Source organism: Leopardus geoffroyi, chromosome B1 (assembly GCF_018350155.1).
Source record: "Leopardus geoffroyi isolate Oge1 chromosome B1, O.geoffroyi_Oge1_pat1.0, whole genome shotgun sequence".
In the NCBI taxonomy this organism is placed as follows: Eukaryota; Metazoa; Chordata; class Mammalia; order Carnivora; family Felidae; genus Leopardus; species Leopardus geoffroyi.
The window spans coordinates 87,030,248-87,046,782 of NC_059327.1; the positions used below are offsets into that span (position 1 = coordinate 87,030,248).

At 41.9% G+C, this 16,535-nt stretch overlaps 1 pseudogene; it reads right to left on the reverse strand.

The window, feature by feature from the left end:
• Positions 1-3,148: 3,148 nt before the first annotated feature.
• LOC123582982 lies at positions 3,149-3,911 on the reverse strand (annotated as a pseudogene).
• Positions 3,912-16,535: the final 12,624 nt, after the last annotated feature.

Below are 16,535 nucleotides of genomic sequence, written 5' to 3' on the forward strand. Positions count from 1 at the left end.
CAGATTCTGTGTCTCCCTCTCTCTCTCTGCCCCAACCCACTCACATTCTCTCTCTCTCAAAAATAAATACACATTAAAAAAAATAATAAGAAATCTACCAACTCCATGTCTGACTCATGTTTGGGAGCTCAGTGGACAGCATGTGCATTTTGTAAATTCTCTTATACTGTTATTTTGGTTGACCTTGTTAGGAAATGCCAGGGTAAAAAATAATTAGTGCTTTATAATCGCCATACAAAAAGACCCAGAATCCTTTAATTTCACGTTTACTGTGATGACAAGCCTTCATTTCTGCCCCAACAGCTTATTCCCATCTGCAATTCAGGATGGAGAGCTAATAGCTAAAATGATTGTCTTCTTGGATTTGTAATCTCGGGATAAACTATAGTGCTTAGAAATGAATGAGTAAGTTAATGTTTATCCAAAGTTCAAACATCTGGAGAGCTCACATTAACAGAGCATATTTCTAAAAGTGCTGGTCAGTGACGAATGGCTTTCATAATTGTCCCCCAATGTTTGGAATAATCCTGAGGTGCTGTCTGGATTACCAGAGAGGGATTCCTTTTTGTTGGATCTTAGTATTTGATTTATTTCATTTGATTTCCTAATTTGCTGAGAACTGATAGAGTACGGTTTATTAAACCTTAGCCAGAATACTTGATTAGCAGGGGCTCTGAATTTCTAGCCATTTTGTATGAATGGGAACAATGAGAAAGAAAATCCTGCCATATTCCTTGTCTGGCAGAGGCCACAGAGGTGGTGAGAGAGAAAGTCCCTTCTTTTAAGTAAAGGTGTATCCTGTGAAAATGGGAAAGGAGGGGTCTTGCCTACATGGCCTAACCACCTGAGCTCAACCATGAGAGAAAATAATACCCACAAAAGCGTTCATTTTTTAAAAGTTGACTTATTTTGAGAGAGACAGAGACAGTGTGAGTGGGGGAGCAGCAGAGAGAGAGAGAGAGAGAGAGAGAGAGAGAGAGAGAGAATCCCAAGTAGAATCCCACTGACAGTGCAGAGCCTGATGTGTGGCTTGAACTTGTGAGCCAAGAGATCAAGACCTGAGCCGAAACCAAGGGTCTGATGCTTAACTGACTGAGCCACCCAGGCGCCCTAAAAGGGTTCATTTCTAACACCAGATTGCTGCTTGTGTCACAAAGGCAAAGGCTAGTAAAGCTGTTTCTCTCGTCTAATTCCCCAGGGAAAGCCAGGTGGTGGTCCCGTCTCTGAGGGAGGCCCTGCCCCACCTGCCTGCTGGTTAGGCTGGGACACGCCTCACTGTTAATCCTACGCAGAGCCCTGTCTTCTGTTAGTTGTTATTTTTCTTCCTCACCTCTGGACATTTCGGCATATTCACTCGAAACATCATCACAGGAGAACTCGACTTTGACAGAAACCTCTCTGAAATTATTTTTTTTTCCTGTTCTGGCTTGCACTTGAATAATTCTCCATCAACAGCACGTCTGATTGAGTTGGCATCACAAACCCTTTTGTATGCTATTTTTTTTCTTCAAGAAATATTAAAGTCTGAATAAAATTGGAATAGCTGCCTGGTAATGATCTCATTATATATAAATACAGAAGTGCTCGCAGGGGAGATAATGACTCCAAGATGCAGGTATGCGGTGAATACCTATTATCTTTCAAGGAGTGGGCCCGCATTCAACCCTCCTCTACAGCCCCCCACACGTCCCTTTCAGCTTAAGGTTCAAGTTGCAGAAAACGAATGGCTGATTGAAGCTGGGAATAGGGTTTTTTCTTTCCCCCTTCATGACATATGTTAGGAGATGAAAGGAACCTGGGCTGTGTGTTTACTCTTCATTTGGGACTTTCACATGTTCTGATTGATCGGAAAGACAAAAAGGCAGAAGGAGAGACATTTGGTGCTGGCTGAACACCATATCCATTCTCAATGTGAAGTTTCCTTGTTTGGTGAGGATAATTGTGATGAGGCAGTTCTGGGTATAGACGCCACTAAAAGATTTTTAAAAATAACATGCTCGCCACCCAGTTTGAGTTCTTATATAGCAGAAGAACAAACACAGATGGTGGCAGTAGGGGTGGGGGCTGGGGTGGGAAAGGCCCTTCTAAAGTGGGAGTTTACTAGTTATTAGCCCTAGTATATCTTTTCTGGATGCCAAGGCATAAGCAGATGAGCTTAGCACATCACAGACGACCACATATAGCGTTTGATTCCCAATATGAGCTAAGCAACCCTGGAAAAAGTTTATTCCCTGTGATTAGCATCAAAAAAAGAAACTGGATAGGAGAGAGGGTAGGCTACATGGCTCTATCTGTCCCTGTTAGGTTCTAAAGGAGCGTTTATCTGAAGGGGGATGGCCATCTGCCATCTTGGAACAGAGAGATGATGTGCAGGAGTAGTTCTTGACCGTTTCTAATGTCTAGGGTTATAAGGCTTACTTTTTTCTTCTGGTGTCCACATTAGGCATGACCGAAATACAAAGTAACATCATAAGCATAATTCTTTGGCAAAAGGATGGTATGAACAGCAAAAATATTTTGCCCCTGGTTAAGTCTTTCATACAATGTAGGTGGTATGGTGTTGAGCAATGACAATAAATTCCTGTTGACTGAGAGTGAGTTATGGCCATAAAATCTAAAGAAGGAAGGGTTAGTTAGACTAGACAGAGGCCTATGTGGCCTGAGGGGGGAACCCTGGAATCACACGGGACCATTCCTATTGTGGGGAGAGTTAGGACAACCATTGTTGGCCACTGATGGATCCATAGTGCACATGCTGTTTGATACAGTGCTAAGGTTTTCCCTAGTTTGTTTGTTTGTTTGTTTGTTTATTTATATAGTCATTCACTGATTCATTATTCATTCATTCTGGGTACAGTACACTTTATTGATGGTGCATGACAAGGTAGGGGTCCCAAACCCCTCCCCTTCTTCAGGCGGTCTGGGATGGAAACTGTGGAGGTTGGGAGATTCCCAGTGTGTTGGGGGATGAGTTGGGGCAAGGACTCGCTAGTAACTGAGGGCCTTTCTCTTCCTCCTGCTGTCTCTGGGGCTCTTATTCCTTGGGAGACATGGGGATCATAATGTCCACCACCTGGTGCTGTAGCCAAATTCACTGTCTTACCCTGAAATGAACTTGATAGCGTGGTCATTGAAAGCAATACCAGCCCCAGCATGGAAGGTGGAAGAATGGGTGTCACTGTTAAAGTTGCAGGAGACAAACTGGTCCTCAGCGTAGCCCAGGATGTCCTTGAGGGGATCCTCTGATGCCTACTTCCCCACCTTCTTGATGTCATAGTATTTGGCAGCTTTCTCAAGGTGGCAGGTCAGATCCATGACTGACATGTCAGGGGTGGGGACAAAGACATCCATGCCAGTGAGCTTCCCATTCAGCTCAGGGATGACCTTGCCTACAGCCTTGGCAGTGCCGGGAGAAGCAGGGGTGATGTTCTGGGTAGCCCTTCAGCTATTCATGGTCTTCTGAGTGGTGGTGATGGCATGGACCATCGTCATGAGTCCCTCCATGATGCCAAAGTTGTCATGGATGATGTTGGCCAGAGGGGCCAAGCAGTTGGTGGTGCAGGAGTCATTGCTAACAATCTTGAGGGAGTTGTCATACTTCTCATGGTTCATGCCCATCACAAGCATGGAGGCATCAGCAGAAGGGTAGAGATGATGACCCTCTTGGCCCCATTCTTCAAGTGAGCCCCAGTCTTCTCCATGGTGGTGAAGACCCCGGTGGACTCCACAACGTCCTCAGCACCAGCATCACCCCATTTGATGCTGGCAGGATTTCGCTTCCTGGAACATGGAGGTGGATTTCCCATTGATAACAAATTTTCTGTTCTCAGCCTTGACTGTGCCATGGAATTTGCCATAACTGGAATCAGAGTGGAACATATAGACAATGTAGCTGAGGTCAGTGAAGGGGCCACTGATGGTGACAATATCCACTTTACCAGAATTAAAAGCAGGCCTGGTGACCAGGCACCCGATAGAGCAAATCTGTTTACTCTGAACTTCACCATCATGTCTCAGGGACGTGGCTGGCACTGCACCAGAAGATGTGCTGTCTGTCAAACGGGGAGGAGCAGAGAGCCCCTAGTTTATTATGTGTTGAAATGTGTAATGCCTTGGCCCCGAGTAACAAATCTTTCTCCCCTACCAGTGCTATAAGCACCCTTTGGGCTCTGACTTCCTTGCATGATGGCAATAGAATTTGAATTGAATTGTTTGTAGATATTGAGTGTTGGAACCCCACCTTCTTGTATTTTTCCTCATATTTTGCTTGTGGAACAGTCTAAGAGAACTCCCCAGTTTAGTAATTATATGTCCTCTGAATACCAAGTTATATTTCAGAATGCCTCCATCTTTATGGTAATGATAAATCATCATCATCATCATCTACTACTCTTGTTTTAATGTTTATTTGTTTATTTAATTTTATTTTTTAAATTTATATCCAAATTAGCATAGAGTGCAACAATGATTTCAGGAGTAGATTCCTTAATGCCCCTTACCCATTTAGCCCATCCCCCATCCCACACCCCCTCCAGTAACCCTCAGTTTGTTTTCCATATTTATGAGTCTCTTATGCTTTGTCCCAATCCCTGTTTTTATATTATTTTTGTTTCCCTTCCCTTATGTTCATCTGTTTTGTCTCTTAAAATCCTCATATGAGTGAAGTCATATGATATTTGCCTTTATCTGACTGACAAATTTCACTTAGCAAAATACCCTCCAGTTCCATCCAAGTAGTTGCAAATGGCAAGATTTCATTCTTTTTGATTGCTGAGCTATACTCCATTGTATAATATACCACCTTCTCTTTATCCATTCATCCACCCATGGACATCTGGGCTCTTTCCATAGTTTGGCTATTGTTGATAGTGCTGCTATAAACATGGGGGTGCATATGTCCCTTCAAAATAGCGCACCTGTATCCCGTGGATAAATGCCTAGTAGTGCAATTGCTGGGTCATAGGGTAGTTCTATTTTTAGTTTTTTGAGGAACTTCCATACTGTTTCCCAGAGTGGCTGCACCAGTTTGCATTCCCACCAACAATGCAAAAGAGATCCTCTTTCTCCGCATCCTCACCAACATCTGTTGTTGCCTGAGTTGTTCATGTTAGCCATTCTGATAGGTGTAAGGTGGTATCTCATTGTGGTTTTGATTTGTATTTCCCTGATGATGAGTGAAGTTGAGCATTTTTTCATGTGTCTGTTCGCCATCTGGATGTCTCCTTTGGAGAAGTGTCTATTCATGTCTTTTGCCCATTTCTTCACTGGATTATTTGATTTTTGGGTGTTGAGTTTGATAAGTTGTTTATAGATTTTGGATACTAAACCTTTACCTGATATGTTGTTTGCAAATATCTTCTCCCATTCTGTCAGTTACCTTTTAGTTTTGCTGATTGTTTCCTTCGTTGTGCAGAGGTTTTTATTTTGATGAGGTCCCAGTAGTTCATGTTTGCTTTTGTTTCCCTTGCCTCCGGAGACGTGTTGAGTAAGAAGTTGCTGTGCCAAGGTCAAAGAGGTTTTTTCCTACTTTCTCCTCAAGGATTTTGATGGCTTCCTGTCTCACATTTAGGTCTTTCATCCATTTTGAGTTTATTTTTGTGTATGGTGTAAGAAAGTGGTCCAGGTTCATTCTTCTGCATGTCGCTGTCCAGTTTTCCCAGTCCATTTCTGGGTTCTCTACGCTGTTCCATTGATCTGAGTATCTGTTTTTGTGCCAGCCATACTGTCTTGATGATTACAGCTTTGTAGTATAGCTTGAAGTCTGGGATTGCGATGTCTCTTGCTTTGGTTATCTTTTTCAAGATTGCTTTGGCTATTTGGGGTCTTTTCTGGTTCTATATAAATTTTAGGATTATTTGTTCTAGCTCTGTGAAGAATGCTGATGTTATTTTGATAGGGAATGTTTATTTATTTTTCACAGAGAGAGGGAGAGAGAGAGAGAGAGAGCGAGCATGAGAGCAAGTGGAGAAGGAGCAGAGAGAGAGAGGGAGAGAGAAAATCCCATCAGGCTCTGCCCTGTCAGCACAGAGCCCGAGGTGATCCTGCAAACTGCGAGATCATGACCTGAGCTGAAACCAAGAGTCAGACACTCAACCAACAGAGCCACTCAGGTGCTGCCCCACACCCCACTTAAAAAAAAAATCTTTTTAAATATATTTTAATTTGAGAGAGAGAGAGAGAAAGAGAGAGAGTGCCCATGTGTGCACATGTGTGTGTGAGCACAGGAGGGGCAGAGATAGAGAGAGAGAGAGAGAGAGAGAGAGAGAATCTTAAGCAGGCTCCATGCTCAGTCCAGAGCCTGATGTGTGGCTAGATCCCACAACACTGGGATCATGACCTAAGCCAAAATCAAGAGTCGGATGTTCAACTGAATGAGTCACCCAGGCAACCCCTAAGCTTCTTTTTAAAAATTAAATGATTGGACCACTCCAGAAGTTCACAAATTTTTAAAATGAAGGGCCAAATAGTAAATATTTTAGGCCTTTTGGGCCCTATTGTTTTTTTCTTGACTACTCAACTCTGCTGTTGTAGCACGAAAGCAGCCATAGACAATGTGTAACAAATAAGCATGTCGTGTTCAGATGTAATGTTATTTACACCAACGCCTGCAAATAAAAATCGGGTGGGCTGGATTTAGCCCACTGCTGAGCCTTGGACTAGCTGATGGCTATACACCCTGTCTGCTAAGAAAGTGCTATGGTTTCTTCACATTCTACATTGATTTCAGCCTCGGAGAGTGGAGACATTTCTTTGGCTTTTCCTTTCTTCAGGAGGAGTATATAAAAAATGGCAATAGAAGTGCTCCTGGAGAGGCACCAGGAGGGATTCCCAGCAATGTTCTGATTGAAATCACAATGGGAGGAAGCCATTAAAAAAGGTGGGGAGAAAGGTCCCATTAATCAGAGATGGGTACTGCTGTTTTAGTTGGAGATCTGGCTATTAGCTCAGCAGGAAGACAGAGAAGACAAGATGAGGAAGCTAGGAAACATGGCTTTCCCAGAGGCAGAATGCTAAAAAATTATCTTTAGAACAAAATTTTTTATGTAATTCCTTGTACGAGTCTTAGAATCCAAGGCATATTCAGGAATGATATTTTGTTTTGAGAAATACTCTAACATTGCAATCTAACAATCTGACACAATCTAACAATTACAACAGTCTAACGCATTCTAAAAATATATTTGATTTTTGTTGAATATATATATATGTGTATATATATACCCATCCATTTGAAAATTATCCCATTTATTATTTCCACATAATTGAATAACTGAATTTATCCAAGACATTAAAATGAAGGTCTAATCATAGGACACTTCCTGTTGCAATTAACAGAAATACACAAATTGACTTAAAAAGGGTAAAATATTGGCTTGGAATACAGGACAATCAGAGGAATCTGAGCTTCCTCTGGGAGCAGGGTCTAATTCAGAATTTCAAATGAGGTCATTAGTTTCTTATCTCTTTCATTTCTGCCTTCTTCTGTGTATCAGCTCATTTTAAGGCCGGGTAATAGGATGCTAACCCAAGACTCACCTTATGTTATGAAACACAGAAAAGGGGCAAGACTTCTGTTTTTTCAAAAGTTGTAGCATAGTCTCCTCATGTCTCCTTAGTCCTAACTGGGTTATGTGCCCATTCTCAAACACATTTCTGTGGCCTCAGACATTTGGGGCTCACAACATGGCTAGATTGGTGGAGGTGAGATACTCAAAGGATAGTTGTATTGCATTTATTAGAAAGAAGTGGATAATACGTAAATGCTTATGTATTTATTTTGGGGGGGGGGTGGTTGAGAGAGAGGGAGAGAGAGGATCCCAAGCAGGCTCTGCTCTGTCAACATAGAGCCTGGTGTGTGGCTCTATCTCATGAACCGTGAGATCATGACCTGAGCTGAAACCAAGAGCCGGGCCCCTAATAGATTGAGGCACCCAGGTAGCCCCACACTTTATAATTTTTAGAACACTTTTTATGGAAATGGTTTCATTTGATTTTATAGCAGTTTGGTGGGAATGTGTTTGCCAGCTATTATTATTTCCATTTTCAGGTGAGAACACGAGGGCTCAAATCACATGACTTGCTCAAATCTACATAGTTGGTGAAAAAAATTACATTAATTAATTTTGTATCCTAGAGATGTGATGTCTGACCATTACACAACGGAACTACGACCTCAACCATTTTGGACTAGGTACCTATTAATGACATCTAAAATTAAATTAGCATTTTGGGCAAAGCACAATGGCTTATACGATTTTATGGCAAAGTAAGAGCCTCACTGAGTTTTCACCTGATTGTTGGTAAAGTGTAATGTACCTATAATGGCCTTTTCAACTTAACTACAAGGTTATTCTTATTCCTGTGATATCTTTTTTTTTTCTGTGATATCTTGTATTATATTTTTGCCTTTGGTTCAGCCTGGCAAGAACTTTTGAGACATGTGGAATCCAAAATATTAGCTACCTGTTCCAGCTTTGCACCATCTTCAAGTTTAACAATATGCCCTTCTATATAGTCTTTTAAGTAATTGCTAAAAAGGTGGAATAATAAGATCTATGTAATATTGGTTAATTACTGATTTTAATCTGGAATGAGATCTCTCGTGATATATCGCACAATTCTACCTTTGGCTTTGTTCGATATTTTTGTAAGTGATCTGGATAGAGGCTAGACTGATAGATTAAAAATGTGAATCACTTCACAGATGGAATGTGTCTTCTCATTTGACCTCTTGTCTTATGTTTCTAATATGAGCAAAGTTTTGATTGAGAACATCACCTTTTGAAATGAAAAGCTAAATTATTGGCCTGGAGTCAATGGTAACTACGATAATGTGAGACTCCCATGTCATTTATCCTGGATTGAGTCAGAAATATTGTGGCCACTCAGCTAATGTTAAATTCCTGCAATGAAGGTAAGAAGATAATCACAATGGTGATCAAGCATCACATTCTGTGAAAATTTGGTAACAAAGAAAGTAGACACTACATATTCCCTCAGTGACTTAGTTTTCTTTTTCAGATTAGAAAATTGAAATTTGAGAACTCAACTGTAAGCGAAACAAGGATTGGGCCAGAAATATTATCTAGGACTAAAGCTTCTCAGGCAGGAGGGTGGTGATGGGTAGGTGTCAGAATCATTTGGTGGTGGGAATGGCAGTGAGGCTTTAACATAGACATGCTCCCATCATTTAGCTTTGATTTGGGATTGGCTCAAGAAGCTTTAAAGGAGGATGAGTGGTTTTCATGAATACTAGAATCAATTATTATTACAGTTGAAGCAAAACTGAGAAACATCACTGTACAACTTAATTTCTCTAAAAAGACTCCTTTAGAATTGGTTTTAGCCCTGGGGCAGGGAGGCAGGCTTCTTCCTTTTTTATCTTTATTATTTTTTTTATAAAAAAATTTTTAATGTTATTTTATTTTTGAGAGAGAGAGACACACACAGAGTGCGAGTGGGGAGGGGGCAGAGAGAGAGAGACAGAGAGACAGAGAACAGAATCTGAAGCAGGCTCCAGGCTCTGAGCTGTTGGCACAGAGCCTGATGTGGGGCTCGAACGCATGGACAGTGAGGTCATGGCCTGACCCAAAGTCAAATGCTTAACCAACTGAGCCACCCAGGCACCCCCGCCCGCACTTTTTAAAAAAAATATTTATTTACTTTTGAGAGAGACAGCATGAGGGGGGGAGGCACAGAGAGAGAGAGAGAGAGAGAGGGGGACAGAGGATCTGAAGCGGGGTCTGTGCTGACATCAGCGAGCCTAAGGCGGGGCTCAAACTCGTGAACTGTGAGATCGTGACCTGAGCCGAAGTCAGATGCTCAACTGACTGAGCACCCAGGCGCCCCCAGGCCTCTTTAGCCCCCTCTGGGAAGGCGTGGAGAGGGGTTGCTTTCTCCCTGAGGACCGGTCTTGCTGCAAAAGCCTTTGCAGCCGCTTTCTGTCCCAGGTGACCATCTTCTCCCCATGATGACCTGAGCACAGCTGTTCCTGGCTCTGCCTTACTTCCGTCTCTGCCCCGCTCCCGCACCCCTAGGTGTTACAAAAGTGTCACCATTACTTAGGTATTTCGTAGAGAAATTTTGCTTTCAAACTAATGAATAGGTTTCAAAGAAATGAATGAAAGCCATTCTTTTCTTCTCTTTCCTCATTAAGTGATTTGCTGTACGTCTGGAAAATACTGTTTATATTCAAAGGGAGAAATATTTAGAGAGCAAACTACCTTCACCTTTTCCTAAGTGCCCTTGGAAAACAAGAAAACAGCAGCTTGTTCTCCTCTTGTTGTGCTGTGACCTGCCCCTCCTCTCCCGGTGCTCCCCCTCAGCCCCCCTTCTTCATAACACCCCTCCTTAGCTACAAGAACAGGTTATCAAGGTGATAATAAGTGAGAAAATGTTCCAGCCTTGTTTTAAGCCTCAGCCACATTGCACCGCTTAAAAGAGGTTAAATGCTTGTATGAACCTGTGTTTTCCATCCCCCGCCCTGGCCATGCAGCCCTAAGCCAGACTGATCCAGCCTCGTCTTGCCCCCTCGTCACAAGAGACTCCGTGGTGCAGGATGATTGAGGTGGCCTCAGCCTCCCTAGCAGCTGCTGACTTGCACTTGGAAATGCAATCCTCTCAAGGTAATTCCTCAGCTTATAAAAAACTTCTAGCAATGAATTCCGAGTTTGATGCCTCCCACTTGAAGCAGGATAATGGCTGGCTCACTGACTTCCACAGACACCAGGCTCGGGATGCGTGGGGAGCCTGGTATTGTAGGAAGTAACTTTATATAAGTAGGACTTCTGTGGTCTCATCAGGAGATGTCTAGCTATTTCTAGAACATCACTCTCACTCTTCTTTCTCTTCTGAGATCTTCCAGATTGCAAATGATTTGGGGCCTGTCTGGGCCCCTCCTAGGCTGCAGGTGGCTTGACTTCGTACATCGGAGAGAGCAAAACTGTGCTTCTGTCTTCTCTTGGGTGGAGTAGCTCTCATTGCTTAGAGTGGCACTTTGGGACGAAGGTCGGAAACCAAACTGTGAAAAAAGAAGCGGAGTTACCATTTTATTCGGTAACCCTGTAACCTCCTACAAGCTGGTGTGGAGATGTGTGTCATTGGCAAAAGCAGATGTGACTCCAGCCGGGGAGAAATTTCTCTCAACGCAGGAAGGTGGTCCAGAGATTATGAAATAACCAGTTGCCTTTAAGATCCTTTGGGTCATTATTCTCTAGCAGTAAGAATTTCCCCTTCTGTCCCTTCCTCACCCCTAAAGCTCCTGTCCCCGATAGCAGGCGGTCTCAGGCTGTGGTTGGAGATGCTGCCGTGACAGTCCTCTGCCTCCTCACAGGGATGGCTCTGTTGTGGGAGGATGTGAACGTCCTTGTTGTCTCCTAAAGCCTCAGCTCTGTGTTTCGGGATGTGTTTTGGCAAGTACAAAATCCAATAGTCATTGAACCCTTGATAATCTTTTATGCCCTGTAGAAGTATGTTTTTATTCATCCGTTTCTTCAGGAGGTAAGAAATAAAGCTGTTTCATTCTAGGCATAAATTAGCATTTATAACAATGCAGTGCAAAAAATGTAATTTAAATAGAACTGATTAGAATTTTGATAGGGCACCTAGGAACCTCTAAACAAATGCTGATCTGGTAATGAGTGGAACAAGTCATTTATTTTAGTGGTTCAGCTATCTGTTCAATGATTGGGTCACAGTTTTCCAAACATATACGGTGACTGTTCATTAATTATTCACTTCCCGCTCGGTAATTGTCCAATTTAACTACAAACTGTGAGCTTATAGGCAAAGCCACAGAAGACAGCAGAGGGAAAAAGTAACAACCTAGATAAAAGTATATTTTCTTTTTGTAATAACAGTCACTAATTCAAGGACTCAGAGAGAGCTGAGCTATTGTTGGACTTTGGCCTTGGTCTTGTCTTTGTGCAAAGGACTTAATTGCTCACCATTTGTTAAGCAGGGACATTTAAGCTCCAGAGTGCGGAGCTTTGCAAATGAGGCTGTATGAGTTGGCATTCAGCCTGTCTTTGCAGGTATAGTCCCATCTTTGGGTCAGTGTGCAATGTGTCGTAAGTAGGGACAGATAAGCTTCAGAACGCTATCAATTGAATCCCACGGTCCATCAGGTGAATCATCCTGGAAGATGTTCTGAGTTAATCTGAGGGTTCCTTTGCAAGATTTTCTTCCTTTGAGATTTTGCAGGTTTTCTGTTATTAAGAAGATGCAAATGTTTCCCTCTTATTTCCTAAGGTAGTTCAACCTACATCCAGGAAGTTCGTGATAAGGCTGCTCCCCTAGCATATATTAAATGTGATGTTCTGTTTCACTTATTGATTATCTTCATTGGTAATTAAATTTAGTTTATTAGCCCTGTTATCTCGATGATATTAGTGGGATGTCACTTTCAAGAATGCAGATTAGAAATTAAGTCCTAAGAAAGGTAATAAATTAAACATTCCCCCCGCCTCAAGATGAAACATTGTTTTAAAGGAAGAATCATCAATTTATTGTAGTTTTTTTTTTTTCTGAGAGAGAGCGAGAGAGAATGAGTGAGGGGCAGAGAGAGGGAGAGAGAGAGGGAGAGGGAGAGGGAGAGAGAGAATGTCAAGCAGGCTTCATGCTCAGTGCAGAGCCTGACGTGGGGCTTGATCCCATGATCCTGGGATTAACTATCCCCTGAACTGAAATCAAGAGTTGGGTGCACAACCAACTGAGCCACCCAGGTGCTCCCCATGACTCTTTTTAAAGTAAAGCCAACAGGAATTAGATATACTATTAGAGATTGAGGATATTGTTTTCTACAGTGATGATTTTGGTTCTAATGAATGATGCTACTTAGAAATATGCTAAGAGAATTCACTACCTTGAAACAAGCAAATGGTGAATGGATAAGATATTGTGTTTGGAGTAATTTATTTTCTCTGTGTTAACTTTTGAGCAGTTAACTAGATTATTTCCCTAATGTGGACATGACTCTGTTCACACTAAAACAATTAATTGGACAGTTGTTCTAGGGTGAGCATTTACTCTTTTGTTTTTTTCTTCTCCTCTGTTTCCGCACTTGCCTGGCTCTATGAGAGCGATTTCAACAGTGTAATGTCTATGCGAAGATTGTAAGCTCTCAAAAATCATAGCAAGGAACTATCGCTGCACATTTATTCTCAGCAGATCTCCACATATCTTTGGATTTTTATGTTGTGCTTACTTTACAATCACTGAATTCCATGTTATAATGTCTCCATTATTTTGGTGGGCACATTAGAACTGATTGTCTCTCTCAGCAGCCTCAGCTGCCTCCTGCGAGGCCTCCACAGCTTACCTTATCATAATATTGAAAAGCAATTTCTCTGGACTGCTGTGAACCAATGCCAGAAATCCAAAATGCTGCCACAGTCATTAAGTGATTTCCAATTAGTTAATTGGTTTCACAGGCTGCTTCTTTCTAAACTGCACCTTAAATGAAAAGCAGAACCATCCATTTTTGAAAGAGGAAAAATCCTGGGGCCTTTGGGTTTAAAAGTCCCGAAGCAGAGCGTACTTTGGAAGAAACTTGACTAAAAATATCAGTCCTGCAGAACAGACATATTATTATTGTTACAGAAACAAACGGAACCTCTCTCTTGGCTGTCCCAAATAGTCTAGGGTTGATTTTGCCCACTCTAATGTTGAATGAAAAGAAGTTAGGTAGATGATCACAGAGAAGTACAGAATGTGGAGAATTTCTAGCTCAACCCTGATTCTTCCCTAGGGGCTGAGGCTTCCTGGGCCTCTGTGTTGGGTGCTCCGGGGCTGTGCCTGCTTGGCTGTTCTGGGCCGCCATCTTAAACGTCACTGAGCAGGAGGGTAAAGCCACTGAGACTGGTTAAGAAGCTGCTTTGTGGAAGGGGAATTGCAGGTGTTATGTACATGGACTGGCAGAAGGAACAGGATGAAGGAAGGTGAGAAGTTGGTCTAGGACATCTCCAGGCAACATGTGTGTTGTTAGTGGTGGAGGCTGTAAACATGAGTTTGGGGCAATAACTGATTTACACAATAGGATAAATATTTACCCAATAGGGTAAGTAGGGTAATAATTACCCAATAAGTCATCTATTTTCTCTGATAGAGAAACTTTGGCTTTAATAGTAGATAGAATGCATAAAAAATGAATGCAAATTTTCCTCTCTATTAGACAGAGATGCAATCAATCAACTAAGCAGCAGCAGCAGAGTGTAGCAGTAAATGCATGGACCCTGGAGACAAGCTGTCGGGGTGGAAATCCTGACAGTCACTGTCCATTGTGTGACTTTGGGCAAGTTTCTGGACCTCTCTGTGCTTCAGTCTCTTGGGAAATGGGGGAGAGGAATGATACCATCGTCACAGGGTTGTAATGAAGAGTAAATAGGTGGTTAACATTCACAAGTCCCTTAGAACCAGGCTTGATACATAGTTTGTTAGATAAGCCAAATTTTATAACAATTCACGTATTAAAAGATTCACCTTTTGGTCTCTCTGTTGAAAAAACCCTTTAATCGTATGGTTAATGGCCCCATGAGAACCAATACTCAAAGGAAGGCAACTGATAGGATGCTGTCTACCTGGTCAGTCGGTCAGTCCACCTGTCAGTTAACTATGTTTCCTGCCATGAGCTCTTTAAGATAATTTCCTTCCCCCAAACATAACTCTTTTTATGAAAAAGCAATGTTTATGTTGGAGAAATAGAGAAGTAGATTAAATTCGAAGGGTAGAGGAGGCGGTGATTGGAACACTGGGTCAGAAAGAGGCAAAGAAATTGTGTGTGTGTGTGTGTGTGTGTGTGAGAGAGAGAGAGAGAGAGAGAGAGAGAGAGAGACAGAGAGAAAGAAAGAGAGAGAGATAGGGAGACAGAGACACAGGAAGACAGAGAAACAGTGGAACACACAGAGAGACAAATATAGAGACAGAGATCAGTCAGGTAGCAACAGAAAATTTTTGGTGAGAGTGGGAGAATATGCATGGAAAAGTCAGCACATTGCTGAGAAGGAAATCAGAGGCGAGAAGGGAAGAAGGGAGGCAAAGAAGGGACCAGAGGACAGAAAACCCCGACTGGCTCTGGTGCCTTCCTGTCTGCTTTAGAAGCAGTTGGTTCATCATTTCAGCAGCCTGGAGCCCTTTAGTAATGACTTTATGGATTAAAATTTTAAACCAAATTAGATGTGTTTACAAAACAGCACCCACGCTGAATTGATAACAAGCTGCCAAAGTTGGGCTCACAATTATCCCGGAGCTCTGGGTTGTACTGTTCTGGTAGATGGTCTTGGTGTTTGTCTACGTGGGTATCACTGCAGCCACTCTTTCTCCTGCGTCATTTCCCCTACTGCCTAAGGATAGTGCTTTTAAGTGACATGCTGGTGGGCATAAGCAATGCATTTACAGGCACGTATTTCCTGGTCTTGATAGTAACTCTGTTAGAAATTTGTCTGCTTTTTTGGGGGTGTGTTTAACATTTTTATGTTTAAGTTTCATCGTGCGGCATATCCAGTTCAATTGAAATGATGGTTTGAGAAATACGAAGTATGAAATCTCATAATTATACAGGATTTTCGAGGCTGTGTGCATAGAAAGGGAAATGTTTTCAGGGATTTTGGGTTTTCCTACCCCTTTCACAGCAACTCCTCCGTGTCTTTCCACCTAGTCATTTCAGAGAGGGAGAATCTTCTATTCCAATTTTATGGAATAGAATACAGTATTTTCTACTGATATTTTTTAGAAAAGGAGCTGCTCTTTCAAGTTGTTAATAGGTATAAAGGAAAGAAGACATTCGAGGGAATGCTGCTTGGTCCTGTTTAAAGAGAGCAACGTATTTTTCTTGTAATGAAGTATATTGATAGGTTTATTTCCACAGAACATAAGGATAATTAGGACTCAATAAATGTTAAGTCAATCAGCCAATAACCTGTTTCTTCCCTCAAGGAACTTATGATCTACTGAAGCATGGTGAATATAGTGCTTCTTTGTCTTTTAATATTCTTTTGCCTTCTATTTATGGAAAGTAAAATTTCAAGAATTCCCATCCTGGGAGCCTGAAGAAGTTTGGGCTATTATACATTGAAATCCATTCACAAGCCAATGAGAAGATTTGTTTGGAGATATTACTTGAGCGGTCATAATGCTTGTGAAATGGCTCCTTTATAAAACAGAGTTAAGTACTCATGCTCCAGGATCGATCATGTGGTAGGCCACAAAACAAGTCTCAATAAATTTAAGAAGATTGAGATATCAAGTATCTTTTTTTTTTTTAAAAGATTTTCTTTTTAAGTAATATCTAACCCAACGTGGTGCTCAAACTCACAACCCCGAGATTGAGAGTTGCACGCTCCACTGACTGAGCCAGCCAGGCGTCCCTCTAGTATCTTTTCTGAGCACAATGGTATGAAACTAGAATCAATTACAAGGAAAAAAACTGGAAGAAACACAAACACGGGGAGGCTAAATAACATGTTACTAGACAAACAATGGGTCAGTGAAGAAATCAAAGAGGAAATAAAAAAATATCTGGAGACCAATGGAAATGGAAA